Consider the following 13,517-nt stretch of genomic DNA (forward strand, 5'->3'; position numbering starts at 1 on the left):
GAGCAAGTATAGAATTACATGTGACTCCTTGAACAGTCTAACCTTATGAATCCTCTCCATTAGTATGTCCTGTATTTCTATTTTTCAAAATGGAAAAAAAAACCCATAGATAGTGTGCTGAAGAAAGTGGAAAAATATTAAATTTTTTATCTCAACCAAGGACTTTAAAAAAGACCCCATTTATGAAAATAAAAGGGTTTATAACTTCAACAAAATGTATGGGAGAATTCCTGAAAATTTTTAACGAATATAATCACAGCCAGATTTACTTTTTTAAGATAAGAAAAAATGGACTGTATTTTATATACAAACTTGGTATAATATTTATATATAAAATATATAAAACATACATAATTTATGTATATAGTTATATGTAAACACATATTAATGTATCCATTATCACACAGAGTAGTTTTGCTACCCTAAATATCCTGTTTTGCCTATTCATCCCTTCTTCCCCACTAACCTCTGCCAACCACCAATCTTTTTACTGTCTCAATAATTTTACCATTTTCAGAATGTCAGATTATTAGAATCATATGGTACGCAGCCTTTCCTGATTACCTCGCTTCACTAGGTAATAAGCATTTAATTTTCCTCCATGTCTTTCTGTGGCTTGGTAGCCCATTTCTTTTGACAGATGAATAATATTCTATTGTTTAGAGTTTAATTATCCACTCACCTACCAAAGGATATCTTAGTTGTTTCCAACTTTGGGTTATTATGAATAAAGCTGCTATAAACACCCCTGTGCATGTTTTTGTGAAGGCATAAATATTCAACTTTTTTGGGGGAAAATGCCATGGAGTGTGGATTAGTGGGCCATATAATAAGAGTATGTTTAGGTTTCTAAGTAACTGCCAAATTGTCTTCTACAGTGGCTGTGCTGTTTTACATTCTCACCAGCAATGAACGAGAGTTCCTGTTGCCAGGATTTGACGTCTTAATGTTCCAGATTTTGGTCATTCTAATCATTTTTAGTGGCATCTCACTGGTGTTTTAAGTTGTATTTCCCTGATGACATAGGATGTGGAGCATCTTTTCATATACTTATTTGCTACTTGTATAATTTCTTTGGTGAGGTGTATGCTAAGGCCTTTGGCCCATTTTTGTGCGTGTGTGTTGTTTGTTTACTTATTTTGGAGTTTTAAGAGTTTTTTGGTATGTTTTGGAGAATAGTCCTTTATTAGATGTGTCTTTTGTAAATATTTTCTTCCAGTGTGTGGTTTGTCTTTTCATTCTTTCGACAGTATTTCAAAGACCAAAATTTAAAAAATTTTTTTAAATATAATTTAATGTCAAACTGGCTAACATACAGTGTATACAGTGTGCTCTTGGTTTTGGGAGTAGATTCCCATGATTCATTGCTTACATACAATATCCAGGGCTCATCCTAACAAGCACCCTCCTCAATTCCCATCACTCATTTTCCCCTCTCCCCCCTATCTCCCATCAACCCTCAGTTTATTCTCTGTGTTTAAGAGTCTCATGGTTTGCCTCCCTCCCTCTCTATTTGTAACTATTTTCCCCCTTCCCCTCCCCCATGGTCTTCTGTTAAGTTTCTCAAGTTCCATATATGAGTGAAAACATATGGTATCTGTCCTTCTCTGACTGACTTATTTCACTTAGCATAATACCTTACAGTTCCATCTACGTTGCTGCAAATGACATGATTTCATTCTTTCTCATTGCCAAGTAGTATTCCATTGTATATATAAACCACATTTTTCTTTATCCATTCATCAGTTGATGGACATTTAGGCTCTTTCCATAATTTGGCTGTTGTTGAAAGCGCTGCTATAAACATTGGGGTACATGTGTCCCCATGAATCAGCACTCCTGAATCCTGTGGATAAATTCCTGCTAGTGCTATTGCTGGGTTGTAGGGTAGTTCTATTTTTAATTTTAGTTTATCAATTCTTTCTTTCATGGATTATGCCTTTCGTATCATACCTAAAAAGTTGTCACCATGCCTAAGGTCATCTAGATTTACTCCCATGCTATATTCTAGCAGTTTTAGCATTTTGCATTTTACATTTAGATCTGTGATCCATTTTGAGTTAATTTTTATAGAGGGAGTAAGGTCTGTGTCCAGTAACTTGCAATTTAAAATAAAATTTATATCACTATTCAATGACTTGCTTTTCCTTAGAAATGGTAGGGGTCTTAAAGTCTGTTTTACCTGATCTTAAGGTGCCTAAAAATTTTTTTCTGATTAACATTTTGCAAGTATATCTTTAGCTTCCTTTTACTTTTAGTCTTACTCTTTCTTTATGCTTTAGGTATTTTCTTGGAAAAGACATTTACTGAATTTTTTTTCCTGATCTAGTAATCTGGTTTTTTCACTATTTTATTATTTATTATTTTTTCTTCTTCAAATTTTTATTCAAATTCTAGATTGCTAACATATAGTGTAATATTGTTTCCAGGAATAGAATCTAGTGATTCATTACTTATATATAACTCCCAGTTCTCAACATAACAAGTATCATCTGTACTTTGATGATGAATTTAATCCTTTTTTTTACTACAGTTGCAGATACATTTGGATTTATTTCTGCTATTTTATTTTATACTTTATATTTATCCTCTTTCTCCTCCTCCTTCCTTGCCTCCTTTCTCTTTTTTCCTCATTTCTTGCTCCTTTTGGGTTGATTTTTCCCTATTCTTGCTTCCACTTCTACTGGCTTAGAAGCTTTATTATCATTATTATTATTTTAGTAACTTCTCACAAAATTTTTCATGTTTAATTAACAAGATATAAAAAATAATCAAAAACTTGACCTCTGATTAATAGAAGGAACTTAGAATCCTATATAACAGTCTACTCATCTCTTCAAGTAATATGCTAATTTTGTATTTAAGTTGCCCCATATATTGTTAATCCTATGATTCACATTTTTTTTACTTTTATACAATTAGAATTTGTTTATATTTACTGTCATGCTTTCTCAACATTCCTTCTTGAACCTCAGAACTTTCTACCAGGATTGCTTTCTTTCTTCTCAAATTTTATTCTTTAATTCTTTTTCATATATATATATATTTTTTTCTTTTATTCTTTTCTTGTAGTGAAGTTCCACTGATGGTAAAGTCTTAGCTTTTAATTAAAGACATAAAATGTCTTTACTTTGGCTTTGCTCCTAAAGAATTATTTTGTCACGCACAATTCAAATTGCACAGATATTTTCTCATAGTGCTTCAGTATATTATTCTACAGCCTCGAGTTTTTATTGTTGCTCTTGAATTTGACTGGCATTCCAATTGTTATTTCTTTACACATCATCTCTTTTCTTGCTTTTGAGATATTTTCTTCAGGGCGCCTGCCTGGCTCAGTCACTTAAGCATTCCACTTCCTCTCAGGTCATGATCTCGGGTTCCATTGGGCTCCGTGCTGACAGCTTGGAGCCTGGAGCTTGCTTCCGATTCTGTGTCTCCCTCACTCTGCCCTCCCTCACTGGCACTCTGCCTCCCTCAAAAACAAATAAACATTAAGAAAATTAAGATATTTTCTTTATTTTGATATTTGCAGCTTTATAACTGGAATTTTTAAAAAAATGTATCATGTCTGCAATATATTGTGTATCTTGAACCTGGGAAGTTACGGATTTCATCATTTCTAGAAATTCTCATCCATAATTTCTTTAAAGAACTGATCTCCCCTATTCTTTCTGTTTTCTCATTCTCAAACTTTTATTACACATGTTAGAATTTCCCACTTTATCTTATTTTCTACATGTGTGTTCTCTTCCTCTTTCCTTTCGCATTGTCTCTTGCTTTGGTTCTTTTTTAGAACTGTTCAGTTTTTTAGTGTTGTTCAGTTTTACTCTTTTGTTGCTTGCCCATCTATTGATTTTTTTATTTCTGTAATTTTAATTTTTTAAATTTTGTTTAGTGTTTTCTTATAGCTGCATAATCATTTTGATAGTTTAATTTGTATTGCTATTTTATTTCTTAAAATATTTTATCATAGTTAATTTAAACTCTCTGTGATAAAACCAACCCTTAATATGTTGAAAAACCTATATCCCATTAACTTTGTTTCCACAATCTCTTTTTCGTAGTGGATTATTTCCTCCTGTACTGTGGAATTTTATTGGGAGGTAATAATTGTGTGAACTTTATATATTGGAATCCTGAAAGACCCATATTTAGAACGGTATTCATCAGAGAGCATTTGTATTTGCATTTCTCAGGCATCAGTGGCCACTACTAACTTGGGATAATATTACTGCAGCTTTAATACTTTGCAGGTCTATGTAGATCATGCACATTTGATTGCAGACCCACATGGTGAAGGCTTATGGTAACAAATTCTAATGAGGTGTTATTAACGTTATCAACTCACAATCTTACCAGAGAGAAACATCTTTCATTGTGGGGTTTCCCTGATTTCATTAGCTCTGCAATACTTGTTGCAATAAATTCTGTTTTATCATAGAGACGGTTCTTTGAACATTCTTTTGCCACAGTTAAAAACCCTGGTTTGTGTTTTCATTTTCTCCTTCTGATTCCAAACAACTGCTGGTGACTGGAGGCTACTACAAAATGGCACCAAGTAAAAGATTTTATGCATTCTTGGCCAAAAAACTGAAAAACAGGGACCATGCAAAACTTTAGAAGCGCGATGTGAAGCAGCCGTGGCTTCGGCACTGTGGAGTTTGGTGGTGGATTGTGGTGGTTCTTTTACAGCAAACAACACTCCCAAAAATGCGTCCATGAAACCAGACTCCATTAGTATGCAATGGGAATGAAACTGGGAAAAGAAAAGAAACGGTTTTATATTAAGCCCAAGTTCTAACGAGTATGAATTCTTACTAATAATTATGATGCCATATGCTCTGTTCCACTTTCAGACCACAAACATTCCTCATTTAAGACAATGTCCAAAAAGAATGACATCTGTGCCTGTATAGTTCTGAGGGTCAAATAACTTGCATTGATAAGCATGCTCCACTTACATCACCTTGTCAGAGATCTGTGAAAGGTTTTAACAGACCTGATACATCAAGACCATATTTTAACTCAGCAATCCATGGTAGATTTTTCTTCGGAGAGCAAATGAATTATCTATAAAACAGAAGTTACAATTGTTATAGCAGTGTCTTTAGTAAGAGTTTCTATGTCCCAAGTACTATGGGGGTTTCAAAATTCCTGGGAACAAATTTGGTAAGAGCAAATGTGAACAGCGTAGGGAGCAATGGTTCCTGTGGATGCCTGTGGTGTGTGAGTTTGGGGGGTTGGGCTGATAAAAGAAGACAGTAAAGGGGCGCCTGGGTGGCTCAGTCGGTTGAGTGTCCGACTTTGGCTCAGGTCATGATCTTGTGCTCCGTGAGTTGGAGTCCCACATCAGTTTCTGTGCTGACAGCTCAGAGCCTGGAGCCTGCTTCGGATTCTGTGTCTCCCTCTCTCTCTGGCCCTCCCCACGGTCATGCTCTGTCTCTCTCTGTCTCAAAAATAACTAAATGTTAAAAAAAATTTTTTTAAAAAAGAAAACAGTAAGAAAACCAGAGAAAGGGAAGAATTCAAACACACACTGACACTTTAGTTGCAAATATAGGTACATAGTAGCAATACTGGGTGTCCCGACTGAGCTTTCTGAGACAACACAATGGAAAACATAAAACATAATTTCTAGGAACTGTCCTGTAAAGCAAAGGAGATGTAGCATCACTGAGGGGGAAGCCAGCTATGGTTGGCAGTTCCATGGGAATAAAGTTATTTCTGTTGTGGACAAAACTGAGCATAACTGCATCTGGTTTATTAAAAATTCAGTAAAATAGCTCATTTCTGTCTAGGCACTGCTCAGAGGCCATATTCATTTTTCCAGCCTATCCTGCTATTGAATTAGGAAGTGAACACAGGAGAAATAATAAGTTCATACTTGCATTAGTGCTGACTACCACTGGAGCATGGTACTAAGTGTTTCACGAATGCTTTTTGAAATTTGCACATCGTCTTTATGAATTTAGCTCAGTATTATCCCCTTTTTACATAAGACATGACTGAAATACAAAGATAGTATGTAGCTTCCCTAATGTCCAATAGAACTGGTATTTGAATCTAGTCAATTCTGCTTTGCTACACAACCCTACCTCATCCTAACCAAAGTTAGTGCTTCATAAATTATAAAATTGGCACTGGAAAAATTAAAAATGCTTCCAGGCTCTCCTGATAGAAAGGGGCAGAGACTAGGTTAGAAAGTATCTTCAGTTCTGACTTTCAGCCCTAGATCTCTAACATGATTGGCTGAAAATGGTGCAGACCAGATAGTGAAGGGGATTTAAAACTAAAGTCATGATACAACAAAACAGAGGTAATTACATCCTGGACAAAGGACACACAGACGATGTGCATAAGGTGAGGGTTTGAGTTGTAATTCACCAATCTACACTTTCTATACTTCTCCCCTTCACAGATTTTTGGTGTAGTCTGGCTGTCCCAGAGAATTACAGCTCTTCAGGAAAAGTTAAAAACGATACCAAGAATAGCAAATACACGAGCCACCTATATTTACCGAAATTTGAATCACCATTCCATATTTACTTCTTGATGGAATGTCTTTATTTTCTGAGTACATTCAGATATTTATAGGGTGTATATTCAACTTTCCATGTCAATTAAAATACTGTATATCCAGATAACATGACATTAAGCTCTTTATTTCTTTAGATATATACAAACCCAAAAGGGTCTCCCAGATCTCAAGCTAATCTGAACTTTGGAAAGTTCAATAACTACAACATATAAGATCACTTTAATTTTATCAAAAGTGAAATGAAAATGTCATTATTATACCCTGTAATATATATACATATATATATTTTTTATTTCATGAAGGTAAAATAAAAGCAATGATTTGTTTTGCATTTCAAAGTCATAAAGCAAACATCTTAGACTAGTTGTTCTTTCATATGTTTACCTCATCTAGTTATGAAAGTCAAGACTTCTAAAAGTATTAACAATACAACTTCTTCAAAAGCAGTAAATGATAGCAATTATTTGCAAGAGCAAGTTGAATAAAAATCTACAAGGTAAGTGGTTAAGAGGGAGCAGAAAACTTTTCTAAAAACTTATTCAGCTATGAAATTATAATTTCTAACGATATTTTTAAAAATTGGTTATATAGGATTTTTGACAAAGTTGTTGACGTATATCCAAAGAACTACTTCTCAATCTAAAATAGGCATTACTAAATATTCATTTTTTAAAAAACCTTATACCAAGTGATGTATTCAACAGGGACTCTTGCCCAACCACACAGTTTCTCAGGCTGAGGGTGAACAAGGTTCTGATACAGGGCGGGTGTCTCCAGCACTGTAGAGATTGGAGAAGGAGAAATGATGGGCAAAAGTTGAGATATTGAAATGCAAATTACATGTAAACAGAAAATATCATTTCTATGTTTTGCTGAGACAGCTGTAAGGTCTCAGGCCAAAGGCTCATTTCCTTAAGAGAGCTTTTGTTTCTTTTTTCAGGAAATGGAAACCACAGACAGAAGTATGGACAGTGGAAGCAGCTGCTCACCTTTCCCAGGCCTGAAGGAGTAAAGAGCCAACCTGTGTTTCCACTGGCTTCTCTCCCCCACTTGGAGTAAGAGGAGGGAACGTCTTCAACTCAAGACCTTAGCATTATGATGTTAATCCCAAGAGTGGGATTACCCACTTTGTATTTTTGTGAGTCAGACTGTATGCGCCTTGCACTGGTTCCCAGGAAAGCAGCTCTCTTGTCTTCCATTTCTTCCTAGAGAGGAGTGCGTGAGTGTGTGTGTGTGTGTGTGTGTGTGTGTGTTGAAGTTGGGTGGGGTGGAGTGCGGCTAGATGGGAAAGAGACTGGAAATCAGGTAGTAGGTTTTATTTCCTTCTCAGGAGCAAGGGAAAGCCAGGATCATGTACAAAAACCATGGTTATCAAACACGGCTTTTCTCTTTGGCAACTAAGAAACTAAACACTCCTGGAGCACCCAAGATTATAACCTTTGGTGCTGAGACATTCACTTTCCATTGTTCTGTAAAATCACTTTTACTAACAATGAAAAAGAAAAAAAAATACGTATCCATACAGCCCCAACCTTGTCTTGCTTAATTAAACAAACTTCCCTTTCTTGAGGAAGAAGAGAATATATTTGATTGGTGGCAGTTATATATGAGAATTTACTTTTGTGCTCACTTTCGTTTCAGTGGAGTATACCCCACAAGCAACACGTAAGTGGAAGAATTTGAACTCGTTCATCTTCCAGATACTGAAGTTCATGATCTCATTGCTGTACTATGGTCTCATTGAAGGATGATTACTTGGACTTTGGGCCAAATTAATGATTAGAGGTAAAATAAGTGTGAGGTTAATTACATGCTAGTGTTTACCAAACACAATTTTCTGAATAAGATTAATCTACTTCTTATATCTAAGACTAAAAACTCCTATTAATATATCATGTAACTATGGTTATTAACATAAATCTAAAAGGCTTTCATTCATCAAAACATTTAGCAAGTGCATTCAAAGGGTCAAGGTGCTAGTCTATAGCACCAGCAAATATAGTTCTTTATGTTGTGCACTCTACAATTCCAGGTCATTCATATTACAGTGCACAACGTGGTGTACTTGAAAGACAATTCATTTATGAAGAGGAATAAGCTCTAGGTTTTGCCATCGAAGGAGTTTGAACTAGAGTTAAACAAGTGAACTCTTGCTTTTGAAGACATCTAAAGAAAGAAGGTCCAGATTCTGCCAGCCCACTTTTGGATATTTTCATTTAGTTTTCAATGTCAATAATTTTTGTTTCTTGTAGACATTTCTTTATTTTTTTTTAAATTTTTTAACGTTTTTTATTTTGAGACAGCACGTGCAGGGAAGAGGGGCAGAGGGGAAGAGAGAGAGAGAATCTTAAGCAGGTTCCATGCTCAACATGGACTCTCATGCAGGACTTGATCTCACGACATGACCTGAGCTGAGATCAAGATCCCTGTGCTTAACCAACTGAGCTACCCAAGCACCCCATATTTCTTGTGGATATTTCTTTACCCAATAATGACTCTTCATTACTGTCATCTTCTTCTTCATTAAAGATGACTGAGGCATACAGGGATGTCAATATTCAGATGAGGGAAGAAGGAAATGAGGAGAAAGCATTTTGGTGACATATGTCCGTGTAACCTGCCTTCACAGAGGGAAGTAGATTCATCTCCACCCTAATCCCTGCCTTCTTAGGTAGATGAGCTATGATGACACAAGGAATTTCAAGGAAATGACTCTTAGCATTATTTCTATCACAGAAAGAGAGAGATGGCCCTTTGCTCAAGAATTTGTAGGGAAGCAAAAGTTGCTAAAAGGATTGGCTTCTCCTTTGGACTCACACATTCCTAAGTAGTGTAACTGAGAAAAATATGCATGCAGAAACCACTGGTATAAAAACAATGACATTTGGAGAGCATAGATAGATATTAGGATAGTAAATTGCACACTCATATAAGGAAAATAAAAACAAATGTCCTCAAAGTGTAGAAGGGAACTAGAAAAACATCATAATGTGAGAAAAACTGTCATCTCTTTTGCCTTGAGTTAAATATCACAAAAATATCATTTCCAGTTTCAACATTTCTTCCACTTTCCATTTTTGAACTTGCTCTTTAAAAAAATTAGAACATTTATTCAATATTACTAGGTTCATAATCTGAGGCTACTATTTTTATAAACATGCAGTAAGATATACCATGCACTGTGGTCATTATAAGACTGTGGTGAAAATTTAGAGACCCTTTTCCATACCAATGCAAATATAAAAAGAAAGTATGTATTCAGCATTTCTTTGTATTTGCCTTGCATATGCTATTTTTTTAATTTTATTTTTTATTTTTTAAAATTTACATCCAAATTAGTCAGCATATAGTGAAACAATGATTTCAGGAGTAGATTCCGTAATGTCCCTTACCCATATAGCCCATCCCCCCTCCCACAACCCCTCCAGCAACCCTCAGTTTGTTCTCCATATTTATGAGTGTCTTCTGTTTTGTCTCCCTCCCTGTTTTTATATTATTTTTGTTTCCCTTCCCTTATGTTCATCTGTTTTGTCTCTTAAAGTCCTCATAGGAGTGAAGTCATATGATTTTTGTCTTTCTCTGACTAATTTCACTTAGCATAATACCCTCCAGTTCCATCCACGTAGCTGCTATTTTCAAAAGCATAAGACACATTCTCTGTCTTCACGGAACTTATCTTCTTATAAGATAATAAAAAAAACTAAAATTTATTAATAAATGCCAAGCTATTATGCAAAGGCAAATTGCATGCCACAAAAAATGACAAATTTGGGAAATATTTGTTCTATTTATGGAAGAAAAATGGTTACTGTCCTTAACATATACAGAGTTTTAAAATGACAAGAACATATTTTAATAGAAAAATAGGAAAAGATTAATAATAGTTTACCCACCCCATTAAAAGCAACATTAAATCGAGATAGTATAAAAAAGTCAAGCTCTGATATAATTTTAAAAATGTCAATTAAAACAATGAGATAACTGACCATTTTTGAATGTAAGATTATAAAGTCCATAAAGTTTTTCCAAGTCACTAGAATGAATAAAAAGTTCATTGGCATTCTGTTGATGAGAATTTAAACTGATAGAGACTTTACAATTACATACTTCTGATTAGCAATTCTGCTTCTAAAAATTTTTCTGAAGAAATAATTTTACTTAATAGTGAAATTCAGCATAAAACTGTTATATATAATATAATTTTATTTTGGGGGTAAAATGTGCAAAACTTTTAGAATGTTCTTTAAATACCCAAATATTAATAGTTGTTTCTGTATGTGAAATTTAGAACAAATTTAAATTCATATTTCTTATATCTTCTAGAATTATTTTACAATATGCCTCTTTATTTTTATAAACAGAAAAAAGCAAATATTTTATTTATTATTTTATTATCACTTTTAAGAGAAAGAGAGAAAATGCAAGCAGTAGGGCACAGAGGGAGAGGGAGAGAGAGAATACTAAGCAAGCTCTATGCCCATTACAGAACCCGACCCAGAACCGACACCAGACTTGATCTCACGACTTTGAGGTCATGACCTGAGCTGAAATCAAGAGTCAGATGCTTAACCGACTGATCCACCCAGGCACCCTGCAAAAAGCAAATATTTTAAAATGTTAAGTTCCTCTCAAATTTTTTTTTCTCACCTGCCATAAAATAATTTTCTAATTTCTATAGCACCTCATAGAATTTATTTATTTATTCATTTATTTATTTATTTATTCATTCATTCATTCATTCATTCATTTGCTTATTTATTTGCTTATTTATTTATTTTACTGGAGAATGACATTGAAAGAATCTAAACTTCTTAATTACTTCTGTTTAGACTGGTTGATGTACACAAAGGACCAATTTCAAAGAAAAAGGAATACATTCACTGTGAATCTTTTCTGTAAGTCTTGTTTTTAAATTAATGTGTATTTTTATTTTGGGGGCAGCAGAGAGAGAGAGGGAGACAGAGGATCCAAAGCCGGCTCCATGCTGACAACAGAGAGCCTGATGTGGGGCTGGAACTCAGGAGCCAAGAGATCATGACCTAAGCCGAAGTCAGGCACTTAACTGACTGAGCCACACAGGTGACCCTGTAAGTCTTTCTTAATCTCTCTTCCATCTCTATTATTTTATGTGTTAAGCTTACATGACTTGGAAGTCATAAGTTGTTTTCTGAAGCTGATTTGTTACCCAGTATTGATAAGCCCTTAGCCAAATCATTTAGAATCTCTGAATTTCATAGGTAAAATTTGAGTTACTGACGTTAAGCCTGCCCTAAATCAATAATGATTTATAAATCAGCAAGGCAAACACAATACCTTTCTTCTTTCCCTGTTATAGTATCTGGAATATGATAGTTTTGGAAACTAAATAAATAAATGAATGGATAGATAGATTAATGGAAGAATTGACCCTGGAATATTGGTGTCTCCTTGAAAGCAAGAGCAAATTTCTATTCATGATTCTCAAAGCATGCTTTTCAAACCAGTAGCATCAGCATCATCCTGGAGTTTGTCTGAATTACAAATTCTCAGGCTCCATCCTGGAGACTGGGGGTTGGGACTCAAGAATCTGTGTTTTATGAAGCCCTCCAATATTTGCTTCTTATTTAAGAATCTCTGACTTAGGTTACTTTTGAATTAATATATACTGATTAGAGTTTGATGAGTTCATTGATAATGTAGTTGCCAGGCAATCCATACACATTTGAATAGAGTTTTTCTGAAATTAACACCTAGTGCCAAACTTTGCAAATTGCACATGCAAATTGGTGCATGTGGTTAGTTGTCCATACTTGAGCATTTAGCATTTGGACACTTTTACGAGAAGAATCTAGATCTCTAAAAATTTTGCCCTCGTTTTCTGCATGGAAAAATACGCTGGATCTGGCATCATCATCACATTACTCACCCACTACAGAGACAAAGTATTATCTTTCGTGAATTGTTGTTTTTCTTAATCTCAAGCTATTTCATAAGTTGTCTATGAGGGGCGCCAGGGTGGCTCAGTCAGTTGATTGTCTGACTCTTGATTTTGGCTCAGGTCATAATTTCACAGTCATGGGATGGAGCCCTGTGTTGAGCTCTGCACTGAGCATGGAGCCTACTTATGATTCTCTCTCTCTGTCTCTTTTCTTTCTGTTTCTCTGTCTCTCTCTCTCTCCCTGTCTCCTACCCACTCTGCCCCTCTCCTCCACTTGCACTCTCTCTCTCTTTAAAATAAGAAAATAATTTAAAAAAATAATAAATTGTCTATTAATGTATGGGTGATTCATTTCTCCAGTTTGTCTGGGACAGACTCAGTTTATACCTTTGTCCTACAAAATTATTCATAGTCTTACCTTTGTCTCCAAAGTGTCTTGGTTTGGATGATAAATTATAGGTCACCCTATTCATAGACATTTGCTTTTGCTACTCCAGACTTGTCATCCCTTCTCAAAGCTAATGTTGAAGATCTTTAACAAAAGACAAAGGTAAATGTGATCCTAAGTGTGGGGAGGGGAAAGCAGACAGGTTCAGAAGTAAAACCCAAATCAAAAATAAAATTTCCTTAAAATATTGTATTTCATTTTAAAACCTATGTAAAATTTTATTGCTACATAATATGTATTTTAAAATTAAAAGAAATGTCTTTAAAGTAACAAATATAAGGACAAAATTGTCTACAATCTATTTCAATCGGTTGAAATACCATTGTATTGGGATATGACTCAGCAAGTTGAATCTTTTTCAGAAATTTGGCTGAATCAAACTGGAAAACAATACATATCAGATTAAAACTTCCAATCAATTTAACTTCCATATTTGGCATTATAATATTTTGAGAATCCAGGTGTTTATCAAAATATCTGTAAAAAATTAAAATATCATTTCTACTAGTTTGGTGATCATGACTAGGCCCAAATATAAATGCCCCTCTCTCCCTCTGCCCCTCCCCACCTTCTCTCTCTCTCTGTCTCTCTTTCTAAAAGAAAAAAAGAAAAAA

Source organism: Acinonyx jubatus, chromosome B1 (assembly GCF_027475565.1).
Source record: "Acinonyx jubatus isolate Ajub_Pintada_27869175 chromosome B1, VMU_Ajub_asm_v1.0, whole genome shotgun sequence".
In the NCBI taxonomy this organism is placed as follows: Eukaryota; Metazoa; Chordata; class Mammalia; order Carnivora; family Felidae; genus Acinonyx; species Acinonyx jubatus.